We start from the raw sequence: 13,166 nt of genomic DNA on the forward strand, positions 1-13,166 counted from the left end.
CTCTTTAATTTGGTATTTGCAGAAATCATAACAGATGACTAGGCATTTTCACAATCCTACTTTTTTATATGATTTTTTTTAGAAGAAACTCTACTCTAAGAGCCTCTGAGACTTCTAGCAAGTGACCTTGAATTAGGATAAAAACTTGATGGTGGTATGTTATTGTAAATTTGTGTTTCTCTGTATGTGTGTGTGTGTGTGTGTGTGTGTGTGTGTGTGTGTGTGTGTGTGTGTCTATGTCTGTGTCTGTGTCTGTGTCTGTGTGTAGGAGTATTGGAGGAGCATTTCACTAAGGTCATATTTTAAAACATATACAAAACTTCTGTAAAAATCAGGACATTAGTAGTTTGAGTTGGCCAAAATTTCATTTATTTATATCAATATTATATTCAGTTCAGTATACTCTGGGTCACAGTTGAGTAATGTATTGCATTTTCCACTGTTTTTAGAAGGAATGAGTAATGACAGCAGAGAGGTTTAAGTTCATTAAAGAAAAACAAATTTCAAGGACTAGGCCCCTTTATTTAGAAGGAGCTTGTGATATGATTTGACATTTGCTTTGTTTAGACAAGTGACATAGTTTTATTTCATTGACCAAATTTTTAAAAGTCAAACAAGGGCAATTATTATTTCAGCTTCCAATGGTGTTCAAATGATAATACCAATATCCAAATAATGGCTTGAAACTAATGAAAACCATGGACTCAAATATAAATCATTTCATTTTGCTTAACAATATTTGACCTAAAATGACCCACATGTGGACAGATAGTCCATAAGCCCTCTTACTTCATCTAAGACTATTATATTCCCCCTTCCTTCATTCAAAGAAGAGAAAGTTCATAGCAATATACAATAATAAATAGCCAAAGTGTGAATTCAGAGTAGAATGTACATTGATAAATAAAAAGGAGAAATACAAATATATTTACTTGAAGAGGGTTGAACTAGATGATATATAAAGTCTTTTCCAATGCTTATAATTTGTGATATTTTAGAGAAAAGCCCTTTATATAATATATATTCATATATATATGTATAATTTGACTTTCATCTTGCCCCTTTATTATTTTGCTTACATACTACTTACTTTGTACATACTCTGATACAATATAACTCAAGAACTACTTAAAATGAAACAAAATAAGCAGGAAGTAATAACAATAGCATATGTAATACCTTATTACCAATAAGGATAAAAGTGAATATCACCCTTTAAATGTGCTGGAAATCTCATAGAAGAAGTTGAACACAAATTATTATTGTATTGGCAAATAAAGGCCAAATTCAGGAAAGAGTTGCTCCTTCTGACATCTTAGAATTATGCTATGCCAAAGATTCTTTATGAGAAGATTGGACTTCATTTAAGCCGGAAGCCCTTGATATTAAAAAAATTCCACAAAAGAATAGTGAGATTGTAGCAATTTTGAAGTGTAATATATTCCTTTCAGAATGTTAGCTTTTAAAGATTATAAACTCATTATCATGTGTAAATTTTATTTGAAGCTATGAGGATACATTTTTTTATTAGTGAATTCTAAAGGCAAGGTGAAAGATTTTGATATTGATGAATTTATTTTTAAGGTTTTTCTTTTGATGACTATCATAATTTTATAGTAATTATGCTTTGATATATGCAACTTTCAGAAGATTACAGGCGATTTTCTTACAGGTTGTTTTCCATACTGCATTTCATATTGGATATAAATCTGCACTTTGAGTCATGATGACAAGGATTCAGATTCTATCTCTAACACTTACAAAGTCATTTAGCCTCTATGCAGTGGTAGATCTATGTGAGTTTCTGCCACTTAAATTTTTAATGCAAGTATTGACATTTCAGAAATAATATTTAAGGGTTAACTTATTGTATTGTTTGAGGGAGGAGCCAAGATGAAAGAGTAGGAATAGAGAAAGTTCATACCACTTGAATGCTCTCCAAGAAATCTTAAAATAATGCTTCAAAATGAATAATGGCATGATAGGACAAACAAGAAGACATAGTGAAGCAACTTTCTTGCAGAAAACAACTCAAAAGGTGTGCAGAGAGGGTCTGATTCACTGGCACAAGATGGGAAAGTTAGGCCTCATCTAATAATAGTACCGGCACAGACCAACAGCAAGTTGTCCCACACCCACTCCCTACATCTATGTTTCCAGGTTTTGAACCTGAGGGGTAGCCAACATCAACACCCTATGTCCCTGACTAAGCCAAAAGTAGTTAGCCACACACACTCCTTAAAGTTCCAAGCCCCTGCCCAAACCTGCAGTGAGGCCACAATCCCTAGCACAGATCAATTTTTGGTGTGCCTTGCTGGTGCAGGCTGAGAAGACTGTGAGCAGCTGTCCAAAAAAGTGAGGCTTTTAGTTCCAATTCAAGACCCTCTGCAAGATATATAATTGGTATGAGCCCAAAGGGAGGCCAATAGCTCTTGCCAAACCTTCAGTGAGGATCATAACCATAGCCCAAGGCAGTCCTTGGGGTAATCCTAGTCTGGGTAAATTCCAAGGAAAGGGTAGAGCTCCAGGGTAGTCCACAATGCCAGGCCTGGATAAGCCCAGAACAAGACCCAGAGTATTTACCCAATATCAAGGCAAAGTTAAAAACTCTAGGACAATCCAGTCTGCAGTGTGCCTGATAGGATTAAGTCCAGAGTGAGACCCAAAGCACCCATTCAAGTCTGTGGAAAGACCTTGTGACCCAGCACAGGATAAAGTATAGTGGTCTGAACTCTGCAAGTCATCAGTAGTCCCAGGGAGTAACTTAATCAGCAGTGGGAGGTGGCTGTCAGAGCTCCTGGCTCACAGGTCATCATATTATCTTGGAAAAGCTGAAATTTGCAGAAATCCAGTAATAGATTTGTAGATAGCATTAAGGAAAAACTGAAGTTTAAGAGAATGACTGCTTTATCCTAAGAACAGTACATCTTTTAGTTAAAGGTCAAGAAAAAGGCTATAAAAATGAGCAAACATTAAAAAAAGATACATGACCATAGAAAATGTATATGGAAAAAAATTCAGACTCAGAAGCAGACAATGAAAATGAAGCAGCTATATACAAAACTTCAAAGAAAAATGTAAATTAATCTCAGGCTCTGAGAGAGTTAAAAAATATTTCCAAAAGCAATTAAGAGAATTAGAGGATAAATGGGGAAGAGAAAGGAAAATAATACAAGAAGAATTTAAGAGCTTAAAAAGAAAAAATGACATGGAAAAAAGAATCAAAAGTTCAAGGAACTGGGGTCTGTTGGGTAGCTCAGTGGATTGAGAGCCAGGCCTAGAGATGGGAGGTCCTAGGTTCGGATCCGGCCTCAGACACTTCCCAGCTGTGTGACCCTGGGCAAGTCACTTGACCTCCATTGCCTACCCTTACCACTCTTCCACTTATAAGTCAATACACAGAAGTTAAGGGTTTAAAATTTTAAAAAAAGTTCAAGGAACAAAATAATTTCTTAAAAATTAGAATTTGATAAATAGAAGCTAATGACCATGAAACATTAAGAAAAAAATCAAATCAAATCAGAGGAATGAAAAAAGAAGAAAACATGAAATATCTCACTGAATGAAGAACTAAACTGGAAAATAGAGCCAGTAGAGATACTTTAAGAATTAAAGGACTACCTGAAATCCATTAACAAAATAGAAAGAAAAACAAAACAGAATTCACATCACATCTTGGTATCATAGTACATGAAATTATCAAAGAAAACTGCTCTGACAGTCTTGAACAAGGAGGTAAAATAGAAATTGAAAAAAAATCCACAGATCATCTCCTGAAATAAATACCCAAATGATAATTTCCAAAAATATCATACCTAAATTCAGGGGCCCCCAAAGCAAGGAGAAATTATGGCAAGTAGCCCAGAACAACAATTTATACCATAGAGATGCAGTCAGGAATACAATGGACTTAAAAGATCAGGAGGCTTGGAACCTGATCTTTTGAAGGGAAAAAGAAATAGGTTTAAAACCCAGAATCACCTACCCAACAAAATTAATATTCATTATTCAATAAAATGCATTCGTACCCAATAAATTTATATTAATTCAGGAGAATAAATGGTCATATCAAAGAGAGATCTCCAAACATTCCTGGTGAAACCATATCTAAACAGAAAATTTGATGTCCAAATAAAAAACTCAAGAAAGCCATAAAAAGGTAAATAAGGAGATAATGCAAGGAACTCAATTAGGTCAAATTGTTTGTATTCCTATATGGAAAGATGATATTAAAATTCTTAAAAGTTTTTTTTCAGAATTAGAACAATTAGAAGGTGTATACATAGACAGAGATTCTGGGAGTAAGTTGATAGGACATGATATGCAAAAATAAAAATCAAAGGGTGAAAAAGAGGATGATTTCAGTGAAATAAAAGGGAAGGAAGAAGTAGAAAGGTTTAAATTATCTCACCAAAAGAGGCATGAAAAGTTATTAGAGTGGAGAGGAGTATGAGAGTAGTGATGAGCAATGCATAAACATTACTTTCATTACAATTGGCTGAGAAAAGAAATAACAACCATACTCATTTGGCTATAGAATCCCACCTTACCCTATAGAGAATTAGGGAGGGAATGAGACAGAGGTGGTGATAGGAAGTAGAGTGTTGTGATTAAAAACAAAACATTTGTAAGCAAGGACAGAGTTAAAGGAGAGAGAGAGAAACAGAGCAAGATTGAAAGGGGGAAAATAATATGGAGAAGAAAGGAATAAAAGAAAGGGGGTAGGACTTATAGAAAAGAAGACAGTTTGTGGCAAGTGGAGGTTAAAAATTAACCAGAGTAAATAGGATGGAAAGTAATACACAGTAATCATAATGGTACAAGATTTTTATGTCTCTTGTAGTAATGATAAGTAAATAATGGAGACACCAGGGATGTTATAATAGATCTGAATGATTGTGGGTACACACACTGGGGTTTAGGAGAGACTGGACCAGGATGGAAAGACCAGAGTTTACTGGATTCACACAGGAATGGCAGTTGGTCTTAATTGCCACTCAGCTTCCCCTAGGCCAGAGTCTAGAAACAAATAGGAAAGGTAAAAGGGATTAACAGGTTTTAATTATATACAACTAAAAGTTGGAATAGGGATTTCTACTCTAAAATCTTGAAACCTAATGACAAAACCCACAGGGAAAGGGAAGGATTTTCCTACTCGAATCTAAAGATCTATGCAGGTAGGGCAATAATGGAGTCTCTAGGTGACTGCCCCAGACCTGGACCTGCCAGGCTTGAGCAGCACAGCTAAGGGCTGATGTGGTTTTGGGGTTCTCACTATAATCTACTGATGATCTCTGGATGCCAAGAGCTAAGGTGGCCTCAGGTACCAAGTAGGGAGGGTGTGCTTGAGATGCTGTCCACCAGATCCGAAACTTCTCCTCTTCCCTCGGTACTGCACTGTAGATCTTGTCCTCTTTGCTAGATGCCACCACCACACAGGATCCCAGGGAAATCAGGATGCAGGGTGTCCTTTACTCTGAGATCTCCCAGGGCTAACCACAGTTTGTGCTAACCCCTAATGGAGTCCCTCTCAGAGCACAAGTCACTTTTTCCTGCTCCCTCTTTCCATCTTGGAATTTCCAGCTCCAGCTCCTTCCTGCTAGATACACCTTAATTCTTACTTACTAACTACCTAATCTTCCTCACAACACTCTCTAATAAAGGTTTCATTTCTTAAATACACAGAGAAATGAGTTGAATGTTTTAGACTACAAGTAATTTCCTTATTGATAAGTGGACAAATGATATAAACAAGTAGTTTCTAGACAAAGTGAATAAAAATCTCTGTATAGACTTGCAAAAAATGCTCTAAATCACTATTATTTAGAGAAATGTAAATTAAAACAACTCTGAATTACCACCCACACCTACCAGATTGACTATCATGAGGGAACAAGAAAATAACAAAAATGGAGGGGGATATGTGAAATCAAGGACACAAAAGCATTCTTGGGGGGAGTTATAAACTGATTCCATCATTCAGTAGAACAATTTGGATCTATTCCAAAGGGCTATAAAACAGTATATACTCTTTTACCCAGTAATACCATTACTAAGTTTGTATCTCAAAGAGATAAAACGGGTGGTAGGGCATATATATACAAAGTATTTAAAGTCATTCTCTTTTAGGGGGGCAAATATTTGCAAAGCGAGTATATACCCATTAATTGTGTAATGGCTAAGCAAGTTATAGTATATGATTGTAATGGAATATTTCATGCTGTAAGAAATGACAAGCAGGAAGAACTCTGAAAAAATCGGGAAAGACTTGCACTGAAGTAGAGTAAAATAAACAGAATCAGAATCAGAATCAGGAGAATATTGTATGGTGAAATGAATGCTTTACAAAAAACTGTGACTAACCAAATTTCTCAACAAAACAATGATATAAAACTACCAAAGGACATTACAATATGCCATCTAATTCTAGAGGAAAATAACTGAATCTGAAACTAAACCAAAGCAATTTTTTTTCACTTTCTTAATTATTTTCTATTAGAGTTTCCTTCCACAAAAGGATTAATATGAAAAAATGTTTTATTTGATTGCACATATAAATTCTCTATGAGATTGCATTACATAACAAGGAGCATAGAAGGGGAGGTAAGAATTTGAGACTCAATATTCTTTGAAAAATGTTGGAACCTGTTTTTACATATAAATGGGGGAAATTAAGTTAAATAAAAAATATTGTATTGTTAATTGCCTAAATTTGATAAAGTACATTTTTCTTCCAGAGAAACAGTTGTTAAACATTTGCCATCACAATGTTGCCTCAATATGTCTCCAGAAGCTTCCTTGTACTTATCTACTAAGTCATAAAAGTTGGGATATTAGCTGAGGGCACTTCGAGCACTGAATAAATCACAGATATTTTTGTATATTTTTAAATTATATTTATTGTTAAATATCTTCTATCACTAATCATAGTCTTAAAGCTCTATCCATATAAGTAAACAATTAAAGTGTAGAGTTAAATCAGGCTAATTACATTTTATTACATTCTGGAGTAACCACATAATAAATGCCCTAATGTATTTTTTTTCCCTAGGGCATCTGAATGATTCTTTCAATTCTCCACTTCACTCATATATCTAGATGCTACTTTGTGCCACTAAAGGCCAATCTACTCCTGTTTCCAAAGTAAAAAACCTGATACTAGAAATAGCAATTATCTGACATTATTGATAATGCCCCATGACTAGTATTTTTGTCCCAACCACGACAAAAACTTTTAGGTACTATAAACAAAACTCAGTATCAAGAAACTTTAAGAGATTGAACAAATAATTCATAGCAATGAAAGGCATAATGGCACAACTCATTAGCCCTTTGACCATATTGTCAAATATTTCAAATTTATTCTGGTATTCAAAAAGATTGCATAATAACAAGCATTGACTAAACTTACAATACCTATGTAATCTGTTTCCCATTTCCATGACAGATGGCATGGAGAAAATTGTCATCATCACTTTGTCATTTAGAGTTGGTTTAAACATATACATACATATTTGTGGCTTTATTTCAATTTAAAAATTTGCTATAGAAAATGTATTTGGGGATAATGATGGAGTAGGGTGAGAAGCTTTCTTGCTCTCCTAAATCTCCCCATAAACAATAAAAAATAATTCCATAAAGTCAACATTAAAAACAGCAAAAACAGATAAACATCTAGCCTGAATCTGAACATCTAAGAACAACTAGGGAGATAGGTTTTTAACTTCTCTGACCTCAGTTCACAAAGCACCCCAGGAGGGCAAGAATAGCAACATTACTGAGACCCTGGGAGCCTTATATACCTTGTGTTACCACTGGAATCTGAATCCACAGATAGAGAACCCTGGGAGCAGCCATTTCTGATGCAGCATCCATTCTGGAAACCTTAGCTAGTCCATGTATAGGGACTGAGGGAGCAGACCAATTGGAGTCGATAGGCACCGGGTCATAATCAAGCCTCATTGCTAACAAACAAAGAGCTTTGGAGGTCTGAAAAATGCAGATCAGACACATTCTCTGTCCAGGGTTGTGACATTGAGAGGAATGAGACCTTTCTTGAAATGGTTAGTGTGTTTGTTAAGGAACTGGACTTCTCAGCTGTGGTCACTTCCAGGAAAGTGGAATCATGGTGGTGGCCACAGAGGAGGTGGACCAGCTGCTTGAAGTTGCAGTACCAGAATTGACCACAGGCTCTCGGTGGAACACCTGAGTTCAGTCACTGACTGGGGCTTAAGTGGAGGAGCAGCAACAATAGTACAAAAATAATAGAATTAGTTTTTAACAGAAAAAATGAATTAATATACACAACTATGAGAAGACAGAAAAAAAGCTGATGTCTGGACATAGCTTTTCTTTTTGAGCTCTCATTTTCTGTCAAAAGGTCATTTATTCCATGAATGTTTCTGATTCTGATCATTCAACAAAACCATACCTTTCTGAATGTATATGTCTTGTATTGAGCTTTTTTTATAAGGTAGGTATAGGTTGTAAAATTTGTCAGAGATTCTATTTAAATATTAATTCTGGATATAAACATTTTAAAGCAGACAAAAATTTGCTCTCCCATCTCAAATATATTACCTAAAAGGACCCTCTTCCTGAGACCTTAATATGCTTAGGTTTCCCTAATAAATGTTTATATTTTCAATGTAATGAGGCATCTTTGATAGAAGCAATGTTTTTACCACAATATGTGCCATATTTAAGATACCCACAAATTTATTGGCAATACTCTTACTCTAAAGTTATTTTGTACAACCTACAATGGTTAAATATAAAGAAGGATAATTTCATCCAACAGCTAATCACATTTAGAAAATGTAGATGAATGGCAGTAAAGGATTCGGATCAATCTTTCTGAATCATCCTGTTAGAAGCAAAATATGATCTTATTTTTTTTTATTTAGAACATTTTTCCATGTTTACCTGATTCATGATTACCCCTCGCCTTTTTCCACCCCCTCCAGGGGGCTGACAAGCAATTCCACAGCCTTATACATATATCATTGTTCAAAACCTATTTCCATATTACTCATATTTGCAAAAGAGTGATCTTTTAACATCAAAGACTCTTTTATATTTCCATTGAAGCATGGGATTGAACATATGTTTTTCTTCTGAATTTCTGTTTCCACAGTTCTTTCTCTGCATGTGGAATTGTGTTCTTTCTCATAAGTTCCTTTGCTTTGTCCTGGGTCATTCCATAGTTGCTAATAGAAAAGTCTGTTACATTTGATTGTGCCATAATGTATCAGTCTCTGTGGACAATGTCAATTTCTGGAGGTCGTTCCAGTTCATGTGGAATTCCTCCATTTCATCATTCCTTTCATCTCAATAGTATTCCATCACTATCAGATACTACAAATTGTTCAGCCATTCCCCAATCAATGGACCCCCCCCATTTTTCAAAAACTTTTGCCGCCACAAAAAGCATGGCTATAAATATTTTTATAACTCTTTCTTTGTGGTACAACCCCAGCAATGGTATGGCTGGATCAAAGGGTAGGCATTCTTCTAAAGCTCTTTGAGCATAGTTCCAAATTGTTCTTCATAATGGTTGGACCAATTAACAACTCCACCAGCAGTGTACAAGTGTCCCAGTGATCTTATTTCTAAGTATTTTTCTGTATAGAATGGCTGAGGCTGCACTTTTCCCCAATTTTCAGCTTTGTTGCCTCTAGGGTAGTCTCAATATTTTGTGCTGTTCCAAGTTATTCTAGTTTTCACAGATGCTGACCTTCCTCGACTCCTTTCTTCTTACCTCAACCAGACATGTTCCACTAACTTTCCTTTGTTTTGAGATGATTTATTTTCTTTTTATGTATTTTGAAGGGATCAGGGGGAGAGGAACATTTTTATCTGTAATCTTAACTCCCAGTATGAAACTCTTGTCTTTGGTTTTCAAAGAAAACCATTGACATTATGAGGATGATAGCTTGTCTTGCTCATAAGTTGGATTTAAGTGAATTAGAACTGTATAAAATAGTAAGCCTTACTCTGTCTTCTAAAGTTATTGAAATCCAGTGGCAGGACAAAAATCAAGATGACTGTTGATTGACAAGGGTGTAGTAGATGCCCTTGGTGACTTTGATGCATATCTAAGCTCTAAGAACTTCACAGTACCTGTTTCAGACACTTTCATGGCCATTCGAATGAGTTGTTCTCATCTGCCCATTTTACCAGGATTCTTCACATGTTTGGGTAAGATGTCCATTCTAACTCATCAATAGGTTTGAAGCCTATCAGTTACCCTCAATCTGATTTAACTTGTCTGCAGAAATGGTTTTACTGGGGTGTGCAATTGTATTTGCTTCAGCTTCTTGGAGCCACAGATATGAATTGGTTGAAAATAGATCCCAAATGTGGATGAACAGCAACCTCTCACACCAGTACTAGTCCTCTCTTAATAATTCACGTTTCTCCAGATATATACATATTCTGACATAACTGGGAACTACTAAGAGACTTTCAATAGAAAAAAAAATGCCTATGAGGGCTTCACTCATTTTTGACGTAAATAAATCATTGTTTTTAACTTAAAATACAAAGTACTTCAGAGAGCTCAGTGTAAGGGATGCTATGTACAACCACTCCCTTTCCTATTCATTTCAGGCCTTCTAACAAAAATGCTTAAAGGAAATAAATTGAGCAACCTGAGAGTACAGCAACTATGAGTCAGACATCAGTGTTGCCAGAGAGATCTCTGTGGATGAATGTAAACAAAATCCTTAGAGTAATAATTATTTGAAAAATCTCTAATATTGAGTTTAGGTGAATCTGGATCTTCTCTTCTTTATTCATATTGATCATAAGTTTTTTTTTGTTTTTGTTTTTTTCAGTCTCCGTAGAGACTCAAAAATTGCCAATGCCGACTATATTTCAAGTCGTCATGGCAGAGTATTGGGAAAAGTTTTCAATTAGCAATAATCGCGCCTCGGTTAAACCTCATTGGCTACGATACTGCCACTGCGCAAAGCTTTGATCATAAGTTTTGACAAAACTGAAAGAAGAAGTTATGATTATAAATAAGTAATGCTTAATGCAGTGATGTGGGAAACTCATATATAAAAGGTCAGAGTAAAATGGCCAGAAGAGCACTGGATATGTATATGGAAGATTTTTCTTGCTTTTTTGTTTTGTTTTGTTTTTAGACTCAGATGTTATAAGTTTTCATTAATAAATTAATAACCAATAAACAAAGTAATTTTCAGTCAAGTGAACATGACTTATTTATCATTAAATTATTATTAATAATAGGCAACTTTTATATAGTATTTATATTTTTAACTGTTTACTATGTTTTCTCCTTTGCTCCTAACAACAACTTTGGGATGTAGGTGTTTGCTATTATATTTTATATTATGAAAAAAATGATGACACTGAGAATTGAGGAATTTAAATGACTTGCCCAGGGTTTCATATTTAAGAAGTATCTGTTGCAAAATTTGTAATCATTTTCCTAAATGAAAATGTCTAAAATTCTATCTACTATATCATTAAGTAGCCTGATTATGATCATTCATTACTTTTTGTCATCTAAGTATATTATGCATACCTTACATTGCCAGAAATCTGAATTATTTCATTTATTTTCAGTTGATTTTGAATACCTATTTACATACCTTAGCTCCCTGAGGTGAAGAATAATAAGTAATTCTTGAAGAAGAGTTTTGAAGAATTAGTGGAGTGAGAAGAACTTATTTCATATGAAATAAAAGTACCTATAAATCTCTCAATATAAATAAAACAACAATTTGTTAAATGTATATGTGTATGATACTATAAATGGTATGGAGGAAATATGAAATTTATATGATATTGATTCTTTTCCTTTGTGGAGCTTGATTCAGAATAGAAGAGGTAACACCGAAAACAGGAAAGCCATGCAAAGGAAAAAATCTCAACTCAAATAGAAAACTAACATTGTAATATTTTCTCCAAAAGATTATTCTTAGTTAAGACTTGAGTCTTATTTTAAACAAAACAAATGTATATTTTGTTTTATTTCTTTGTTTAAAGAGGCAGCATCAAACCTGGATGAGATTATATTCACTTTTATCAGTTCAATTTTACCTGTTAAGATCAGTTTGTTTTTTTTCCCACTTCTGGGAAGTTCTTGATTTTAAATCTTCTTGGCAATCAAGTTACCTATTTACATCTCATTACTTTCTAGATTTTTTTTTGTATTAATAACTCTCAATACTTATACTTCTCACTTATTTCTTAACTAACAAGAAAAAAGTGCTCACTATTCATACAAGATGAGAGGGAGATTCTTCTTCATTTTTAATATTCATAGCAAGTTTTACATGATTTGAATAGTTGTAGCAAGAAGTTCAGAATGCAGAGAGAGAATACTTGTTGACTCACTCACATAGAAAAGAAAACTAAAGAGAAACTAGAAAGTAAAAGGCTAATATAATAATCTAAAATTAGCAAAAATTTCATCTCTTCCTGTTTAGTATTTGGCTTAAATACCACCTCTGGTTTCTTTTAGAAAAGGTCAAGGTATTTGAGAGTACATTTGGTTTATATTGTAATAATTAAAATTGGGTGACCCAATGTAATAGTTAAAATTTTGGTCTGATGAAAATAATAATGGTTAAAAAAGAATTGTTATAAAAATTAAAGTTAAACTATGTCAGTAAGCTGTTAGTAATTTTACTACAGCAAGGTAGAGAGAGTAAAGGATGAAATGGAGAAAGGAGGTAGAAGATATTTCTTAGCTAAATTAACTAAATCCAGATCCAAGTGCCTCACCGAATAGAACATTCCATCAAAGACAGGAGAAGAGCTGAAAGGTCTGTCTCTGGCCAGGGTCTCCTCAACCCAAGTGAGTCACCAAAGTCAAACTTCTCAAGCCTCCAATGCAGAATCACCACACAGAAGAATCTCTCTTTCAATAAGTTCCACTAACAGTAGAATACAAATGTAGAGACACCAATGCAGAAGTCCTCCCTCAGGAAAATCCATCAAGGCAGCAGAATTCATCAGGATGCCCTCAGCTAGATTTCTTTAAAGCAGTTTTCTCCATATCATTTCCTGTCTTTCTGGTTTCTTGTTCCTTTCATAGTGGGCTGGTCTATCACATCTCAGGAAAAAAATAAAAATTTCTTAATTTGACTGGCTCTGCCCCAGGGGCAGTGCCTGTGGGATCTACCTCCCAT

General features: G+C 34.6%; 1 non-coding gene across 1 annotated transcript; it reads right to left on the reverse strand.

Moving 5' to 3' along the window:
• Nucleotides 1–10,838: 10,838 nt before the first annotated feature.
• Nucleotides 10,839–10,977, reverse strand: LOC123243536. The gene has a single exon (XR_006506036.1). It is a non-coding gene; the product is annotated as a U4 spliceosomal RNA (small nuclear RNA).
• Nucleotides 10,978–13,166: the final 2,189 nt, after the last annotated feature.

This window comes from Gracilinanus agilis, chromosome 3 (assembly GCF_016433145.1).
Source record: "Gracilinanus agilis isolate LMUSP501 chromosome 3, AgileGrace, whole genome shotgun sequence".
NCBI classification, from domain to species: domain Eukaryota; kingdom Metazoa; phylum Chordata; class Mammalia; order Didelphimorphia; family Didelphidae; genus Gracilinanus; species Gracilinanus agilis.